The 9,587-nt window shown below is 33.6% G+C and overlaps 1 long non-coding RNA gene across 2 annotated transcripts; it reads right to left on the bottom strand.

The window, feature by feature from the left end:
- Positions 1–2,863: 2,863 nt before the first annotated feature.
- Positions 2,864–6,809, bottom strand: LOC149578217 (uncharacterized). 2 transcript variants are annotated; one of them, XR_016355851.1, is made up of 3 exons: positions 6,703–6,809; positions 6,312–6,489; positions 2,864–3,301 (listed from the first exon to the last, which is right to left on the bottom strand). It is a non-coding gene; the product is annotated as an uncharacterized LOC149578217 (long non-coding RNA). The 2 variants fall into 2 exon arrangements; XR_016355842.1 differs by lacking the exon at positions 2,864–3,301 and adding an exon at positions 5,308–5,328.
- Between the last annotated feature and the right edge of the window lie 2,778 nt (positions 6,810–9,587).

Genomic DNA, 9,587 nt, shown 5'->3' with positions numbered 1-9,587 from the left:
TAATAAATATATTCCATTATAATTGTACTTGACTACTTCCATCAGAGTATATACACAAGAATTAGTCATTGTCATTCAATTAAAAGAAGAGGAAAGAATTAGCATTTTAATGTATTATGTTCATATTCAGGTTCTAAACAAAAATATGAAGTGATTCTAGATAATATATTCAGTCATACCTACTCATAATCTTATGACTATTAAAAGTACATCACTCCTATGTTTCACAAAGAGAGTTTCATTTTTATGTTTGATATTAACTACCAACAATACTCCAAAAACTACAGTACTAGCCAACCATAATTAAGGCAACAAACAATAGAATTTGATTTCTCTCTACTGCACTATGCATGTAAGATAACCATAGACCCCAATAAGAGTTTTCTTAAAATATTAAGGCATCTGACAGTAAATCACAAATGCTAAGTATCTAGAATTCTTATAATAATACTTCAATCATATGAGAAGACTTGGACCTTTAAAAATGCTACCATTCTCTCTTGTCCAATAGTTGTAACAATTTACTTAAAGGATTTGACAAAGTTCAACAATAGTGAACAACTAAACACCCCAAAAAGAAACAAAAATAGTAATCATATTAAATTATTAATTCTTTCTTACTCAAGTATCTGCAGGGAAATATAACAACCAAAATAATTTCCTATCTATGGATGAGCTCTCTAAGTTTTCCTACGCACACAATTTCTATTATCAAAACAAAGTTTATAGGAAAGAAACTATGATTTCATAAGCTGAATTTATCAATGGAGACTTTTAAAGAAATCATTTTTTTCTTCTCAATGACTTTACTACCAAAGGGCCAACTTTTATACTAAATATGCTCTGGACATAACTTCAAAATTCTAATAAGATATATGTACTCAAAGATATCGTGCCTAATCTACAAATTTATCTATAACTATATTTTTGTGGAAACCTCTCTCATCATTATCCTATAGACTTGAAATGTCCCTTTACTGATTTTGTATGATATTTCCAACCTCTAATTAGATCTTTAAGATCAAACAACCAATATTTCAAAGATCCACCAATTTCTCAATAAACCCCAAATCGGGTATGCTAGAAATAGTGCCAAAAGCTTCACAGCTTCACCTATTATTAATAAATCTGAAAGTGGACATTTTTACAAAAAATTGAGCAGCATAACAGCCTATAAAATGACATTTTCAGATCTGTATAACATGCACACAATAGCTCCCAAACGGAGGACAAAAACAATGCTCATCGGGCTCCCGAAAATAGCACAAAATAGCCCGGAATCACCACAAAAACTTAATAATCTATCACAGAAGTATAATCATATCCAAATACATATTTTCAGCTCTATTTTAACATTTAAAAGTCTAATATATAGCAGCAACCCAAATTGATATGAAATACTCAACTGGAAACACCAAACTCTTACAAAATATACATCCGAAAACTTACAAATCTGCACTGTTCAGCACAAAGGAAAACTTTGCATGAGCATGCACATGGAATGGCTTCAAACTTCTGTCTTTAGCCTTCCTGGAAACCTACAAACTCTCGTTCTTGGGTCTCTCTGGAAACCTGCAAACTCCCGTTCTTGGGTCTCCTCCACAGGTTTGGCAGCCTCTGAAGAATAACAAAGAAATGAGCAAAAATCAATTTCTGGAATGAGCCCAAAATGTCTCCAAACCCCTTAAAAGAGGGCATAACCCTAACTCACATCCAAGAGGGGTTAATAATAATTTTCATTTATTAGTCCATTCGCTTCCAAAGATTATCCCCTTTTGCTGAAACTTCACCTTTTTGGACTTGCCTGCCTTAGCAAAGATTATTATTTTTAATTATTTGAAAAGGAGACATGACAAGACTTTAGAAGATTAAATTAAACTTTCAATAGTTGCACTCATTCAACACTATTAATAGAAAAATAAAAGTAAGCATTATTACTACCAACCTCTATAGAGAGGTGCCTATGTAATGGAGAGAAAAGAAGAGACACTCCAACCATAAATGACTCAACAATTGCTTCACAGGCAACGAACATATAAAGAAATATACTAAAATTAAAGAGAGTCTTTCATTTATACAAATTGACATATTAAGCTGGCAGCAAAGGTTATGAGAAAGGAGAACCTGGAGTATTGCACCATAAATCCATGAAGCTTCAACTACCAAGTAAGATAATATCTTCAAGTTCATAGGTTGCTCCCTCAATATGTAGTAGAGACCCCAACTGAGAAGATGTTGTTGTTGCTAAACCTTTTCTCCGTTTGCCCTTCTAGGAGGTTCCTCCTTCCAGCCATCATTCTTCAGATTTTCCCTCCCTTGCTATAGTGGCAACATTCAAGTAGAAATCAATCAGTGTTGCATTCATCCATGGTGTGAGGATGATGAATTGAAAACAGCAGCACAAAGAATAAAAAAAATAGAGCAGCAAAACTCAAACATATCAAAGAGCTATAAAGTTTCTTCATGTTATTACAGCTGAGAGGAATGCTCTATTTATAGAGCTCATACATATTTCTGGAGGGTTCTTGAGAAGCTTCAAGAAAGGAAGCACTCTAGAGATTGCTACATAATTTTAAATTCAAATTTTGCACAAAGAGAGAGGCTCCAAGAAGCAAGTAGAAAGTTCTGGACTGTGCATTAAATGCCCAGCTACTATAATAAACATTATTTTTAACACCCCCCCATAATGTTTATTTGGAGAGAGTAGGAACATCTTTGAGCTACAATAGATCTCTAAATTTCGTAGATTTTACGATAAACAATGCTTTTGTAAATATATCAGCAAGTTGATCTTCTGTTCTGCAAAATTGAAGTTCCACCTCTTGTCTTTCAATTAGATCTCGAAAAAAATGATGATGCACTTCTATATGCTTGGACCTTGCATGATATACCGGATTTTTTGCTAGCTTGATAGTACTTTGATTATCACAAAATATTGTTGTTGGAGAGTCTTGTGGATGATGCAATTCTTCAAGTAACCTCCTAAGCCATAATGCTTCTTGAGACGCCTTTGATAAACCAATATATTCAGCTTCTGTAGATGAGAGTGACACTGTTGATTGCTTCTTGCTACTCCACGAAATCGGTCCCGATCCAAGATGGAAGATATATCCTGAAGTTGACTTTCTATCATCAATGTCACCTGCATAATCAGAATCTGTATATCCAACTAAAGTAGGTTCTCCTCCATATTTGTATTCAATGCCAAGCTGGTAAGTACCCTTAATATATCTTAATATTCTTTTAGCCGCTTTCCAGTGTTCAATGTGTGGATCTGCCATGTATCTCGATACAATACCAACTGCATATGCAATATCTGGTCTAGTTATAGTAAGATACAAAAGATTTCCAACAAGCTGCCTATATAATTTTCCATCCACTTTCTTTTGAGTAGAGTTAGCACCTAACTTTACTCCTATTTCACATGGTGTATTACATGGTTTACAATCACTCATATTGAATTTTTTAAGTACATCAAGAGCATATTTAGTTTGAGAGAGCATGATTCTTCCTTCTTCTTGTCATACTTGCATACCCAAAAAATAGTGCATTAGTCCTAAATCAGTTATTTCGAAAGCTTGTTTGAGTTGATTTTTAGTTATCTCAATATCATGTGCGTGATTTCCTGTAATAATCAAGTCATCCACATACAATACAATGATAACAACCTTATTATCACAATATTTTACATACACATCTGGATCAACATTACTTCTTTTAAATCCAACTTCTAGGAAGTACTTATTAATTTTTGAGTACCATTCCCTTGGTGCTTGTTTGAGACCATAGAGTGATTTTCTTAATCTACACACCAAATTCTCTTCTCCATACTTAATAAATCTTAGTGGTTGTTGCATATAAATTTCTTCTTTTAAGTCACCATGCAAAAATGCACTTTTTACATCCATTTGAAAAATTTTCCAACCAAACTTTGCAGCTAAAGCAACTATTGTACGAATGGAAGTCATCTTAGCTACTGGAGCAAAGGTTTCAGTATAGTCTATACCTTCTTCTTGTGAGAAACCTTTAGCCACTAACCTTGCTTTGTATTTTTCAATAGCTCCATCTGATGTGAATTTGGTTCTATAGGTCCACTTGCAACCAACCACATTTTTTCCTTCTGGAAGTGTTGTTAGTTCCCATGTTCCATTCTTCATCAAAGAATTGTATTCTTCTTGCATAGCTGCTTCCCATTCTTCTTTTCCTTTTGCTTCTTCATATGTGTTTGGAGTGTCAACCCGCATCACCTTAGTCATAAGAGCATAGTTAGCAAATATATATCTAGGACCTTCTTGATAAATTTCTTTGATGCTTCTAAATTTTTTTGGATTTTCATTATCACTTTCTTGAGTCTCATCCCATGTAGTGGTTTGCACACCTTGACTTTGACTATTGGTAGAAGTAGAATTTTCTTCATCAATCAAAATTGGAAAGAAAGATAATGTTGGAGAATTATCATTCTTAACATCTTCATCAAACCATACATTTCTTTTAATATAGATTTCATTAGTTCTAGGATTGTATAACCTATATCCTTTCGATTCCTCACTATATCCAACCATTGTGCACTTCTTGCTTTTCCTTTCAAGTTTGCTCCTCCTTTCATCAGGAATGTGAGCATATGCTTTACAACCAAAAATTCTAAAATGAGATACTGTAGGCTTTCTTCCACTCCATGCCTCTTCTGGTGTTATGTTCAAAACTGCCTTAGTAGGTGTTCTATTCAAGATATATACGGCAGTATGAACTGCTTCAGCCCAAAATTTAGCTTCTAGATTTCTAGAATGAAGCATGCACCTAGCCATTTCTATTATAGTTCTATTTTTCCTTTCAACAACACCATTTTTTTGGGGTGAATAAGAGACAGTTGATTCCTTTTTAATGCCATGTTCTTTACAAAAATCTAAAAGAGCTTTATTCATGTATTCAGTCCCTCTATCAGTTCTTAGTATCTTTAAGTACTTTCCACTTTGTTTTTCAGTCAAAGCTTTAAACTCTTTAAACTTTTGAAACACTTCATCTTTCTTTTGTAGAAAATACACCCAAATTCTTCTACTATAATCATCTATAAAAGTGAGGGCATACCTTGATCCTCCAATTGATGATGTTTTGAAAGGACCCATTACATCACTATGGACTAAATGTAGAGGAGTTTTTGCTCTCCATGATTTACCTTGAGGGAAACTTTCCACATGTTGTTTTCCCATTGCACATCCTTCACACACCTTAGGGCTTAATGATATCTTTGGCAGCCCATGCACCATTTGTAATTTCTCCATAAGCTTGAGACTTTGAAAATTGATGTGCCCCAAATGCTCATGCCATAACCTACTCATATCATCATATTGAGCAATAGCACACATATGTTTATCTCCACATTTAGAAGTAAATTCTTGAAATTTATATAATCCATTCTCCATTTTACCAATTGCAATGACTCTATAATTATCATTGACATCCTTGATTAAGCACTTATCATTGTAGAATTCTATTTTATGTCCTTGACTTGCAATTTGAGATACTGAAAGCAGATTTGTTTTTAATTCAGGGACTAATTTCACATTTTTGAACAAACCATTATCAATTTTGACATTACCAGTCCCTTTAACTTCTAAAGCACTATTATCCCCCAAATATATTTTCTCTATATTATTTTCACTTATTGATTCAAATTGATTCTCATTATGAGACATGTGTTGTGTAGCACCAGAATCAATAACCCAATCTTCTTTGAAAGTATTATTTTCTTTAAGTGCAACACGAAATGCATTTCTTTTAGAATCTCCTAATTTTGGATAATTATTTACTTTCTTTTCTACATCTCTTTTCTTCTTGAAACATTCATTTGCCTTATGACCCATTTTACCACAATAATGACATTTCCATTTACTTCTATTATGATCTATATATGAAATACTCTTATTTTCATTCTTCCAATTTCTTTCTTTAGATTCATTTTCTTGTGACTTCTTATAATATTGTTTTCCTTTCATTACAAATGCTTGAGATTCACCATCAAATGATTCTTTTTCTTTAACTTGTCTTTTCTCTTCTTGAACCAACTTAGCACACAATTCTTCTGATTTAATACTTTTTAATTTATCTGCAGTATCTAAACCCCTTATAAATGATTGATAAGATCCTGGAAGACTTTGTAATATAATTTGCACAAAATCTTTATCATCTATATCTTTTCCAAGAGAAGCAAGCTCATTTTTCTTTTCCTTTAACTTACTTAAATGTGGGACTATCTCTTGTGAGCTTGATAATTTCAAATTGTATAATTCAGTTGTGAGAGATAAGATTCATACATCACCTGAATTTTGATATAAATCTTTCAAAATCTCCCAAACTTTGACTCCACTTCTCTCATTACGAACTTCTGGAAAAACTTCTTCTGAAAGTGTAAGCTTGATTAGTGCTGCTGCCCTCTTGTCCCTTTTATCCCAATTATCTTGATCATTTCCTGGATTCGTAGGCCTTTGTTCACTACCAGTCACAATATCATAACAATTTTGAAGGGTTAGAGTGATTTCAACATGAGATACCCAATCATAATAATTTTTTCCATTTAATTTAACTGTAGGCAAAGTCACACCAAGTGATTCCATTGTTAAATTCTCTCCCTTTTTTTTTTTTTGGATGAGAATGAAAGATATTTAAGAACTTGAACACCCAAGCTTGAAACTGAAAAAATCTCACCAATTTGTTGAAGAAAAAAAACTTTTCTTTTGCTGCAATATCCTTCCTTTGATGTAGTTTTTTGTCCCAAACCAAACTGCTGTTCACTCCTTAGTTACAGCCTGCAAATGTAAAAATTCACACAAGAAAAACACATATATTCATTCCAAAAAGCATCATATATTCACAGCCCAAAGAACTGAAAATGCTATGATACCATGATGAATTAAAAACAGCAGCACAAAGAATAAAAAAAATAGAGCTTAAAAATAGAGCAGCAAAACTCAAACATATCAAAGAGCTATAAAGTTTCTTCATGTTATTACAGCTGAGAGGAATGCTCTATTTATAGAGCTCATACATATTTCTAGAGGGTTCTTGAGAAGCTTCAAGAAAGGAAGCACTCTAGAAATTTCTACATAATTTTAAATTCAAATTTTGCACAAAGAGAGAGGAGGTCCTTACAGAATGGAGAATCGTCTGTGATAATCATGTAGAGAAGGGTGATGAGTGATGAGCATAATGAAGCCCAGAGTCACTAGCGCCACTCTCACCATCCCAACTGTGGATACCCACGATTCCATTTTCTTCCCTTCTCATTCTATGTAGATTCTCCTAACACACCTTCCAAAATGAGACTGCCAAACTTACCACCCCCCACCCCCCGCCCCCCTCCACCCGGTCACTACATCTCCTCCCTCTTAAGTGCGAAGACCAGCAAATATAATGGTTTTAGAGTTCTTTCCCACAAAATTTGTAATTGTTTTCTTCTTAAAAACTCCCATCATCGCATATAATGAAGTCATTATTATTGTTGTTCCATTCTAATATAAGAAATTAAGTTATTACCTTAATCTACGCAATAGTTTAATAATGAATTCTTTGGTGTCTCATTAAGTGGGTTGTGACAGTTTCAGTGAAATCGGCAGGAGATTTGCAGTTTGATTGATTGATTTATCCCATTTCTCATGGATTAGACATCAATACAAAACGGATGAACATTGCTTTCTATGGAAACTCTTTCTTTCATGCTATATTTCTATTACAAAATAGTAGCGTCTACGATAGACATGATGGGCTAATAGGTACCTATACCAAAACTTAATACAAGCATTTATAATACTCGGAGAGAATATATGTTATAAAACAAACTCCATAGTACTAAGAGAAGGATGATATAATGCCTGATAGGCGGAGAACATTTCCATTCGACTTCTTGGCACACCATAACTGTAGTTATTAGCACACCAATTTACAGTTAATGCAGTATGGGCCACTATTACTGTATTTGTGCAACACACGGCACATCTCTTTCTAGCCCACTGCCTTTAAATAGGACGAGTACCCTTACGGGCATTGCAACTATCTATTGGAACTGCAGGATAAATAGAGAACAAAAGTGACTGGACTTTGCTCTACGGTAATTCTCCTTTCCACAGTTTAATTCTCCCCCTTCTCTATTTAGACTAGTTATCATATATTTTGCCATACTTTGCTTAGTTTTTCCCCCCGGCTATGGTAATGTGTCATTTGTTGGCGTCCTCTGTGTTTATTGTTGTATCAATCCATATTCAAAGACCTATGTATTATAATATATATGTGACTTTGTGTTTTCTTGTGGTGAGGTCACCCTTAAAAAAAATAAAATTCTGAATTAATTTCAAAATATGTAATATTAATATCGATTTATTTCTAGATTCGATTGTGTAAAGATTTTTACTATCAACATTTTGAATTACACTACGTGATCCATCATCAAGATGAAAGAGAGCAAGAGATGCAAAACAAAGTGAGTTGCAAATGTTGACTGAGCAAAAGATATAGGGACCAAGGGAAGAGAGATTGCACACACACTAAAGTTAGAAGTAAAGTAGGTAAAATGGTTGGACAAGGAACCACAAGGGACATATTACATAATTGAATCTAGAAACAAATCAATATTATGCAACGAATTGTGAAAATTTGATCTCTTTAATATGTAATATTACTCGATGATTGTCTTAAATATGAGATTTGGTATCTACAACGAATTCGTTATGTTATATGAAAAAAAAAAGGTGAACAAGATGAGGGCAAAGAGTGAAGAAATAGACTCATGGTTTAGATTGTGGAGCACTTTGTGTTATACAAAAAAAAAATGAACAAGACCAGGGCAAAGAGTGAAGAAATAGGCTCACGGTTTAGATTGTGGAGCACTGTGATTAGAGGGAAATGCAATTTTGAATTATGATATATTGGTTAGTTTCTGGCTTACTTTAAGCTTGAATGGTTTGTTATACTAAAATGTATGAAACATGGTAACAATTTTCCCTTGTTATAGAATTTCATCTCAAACCAAAATTAATAATAACATCAAATAGATATCCACTTCTAACTAATTCTTTATGAATTTCTTTGCCAAGTTTCACTGTTTCCAACCTAACAAACTCTATAGGTAGGATACTAATTTGTGTGTCCCTTCTAAGAGACAAAAATCTTCTCATCCAAGAAAGTGGTGCGGTAGGTACTATGACATTGGAATCACTTGCAAGTGTCTTTGAGAACTTAAAGTCCAAATATCGGAAGGACTAAAAGTTGTATAATTTGTCATGTATTGCATATGTATTTAATTTGCCATTTCTTATAAGAGTGGTTCAAGGTTGGGAACCACTTAAACATCCTTTTCATGGTTTAGAGGTAATGTCATTATGGTAGAGGATTTTGTAAGAGAATGAGCCTCATGATTATGTCATTTACATAGAAGAAGAACTTTCTTCTTTAACTCCTTACACTCAACTCTTCATTGAAGTTATTCTTCTAGCATTGAGAATAGATGCTATGAATTCCTGGGAGCCAGGGGACTCTAAACCTATGCTATGTTTTTTGGAGACATGGGAGAAGTTACTACTAGCTTCAGTACTTCATAA

The sequence above is a fragment of the Cupressus sempervirens genome, chromosome 1 (genome assembly GCF_028749045.1).
Source record: "Cupressus sempervirens isolate cs-2001-9-10 chromosome 1, ASM2874904v1, whole genome shotgun sequence".
Classification (NCBI taxonomy): Eukaryota; Viridiplantae; Streptophyta; class Pinopsida; order Cupressales; family Cupressaceae; genus Cupressus; species Cupressus sempervirens.
The sequence above is the reverse complement of the archived record's forward strand: the minus strand, read 5'-3'. Positions and strand labels throughout refer to the sequence as shown.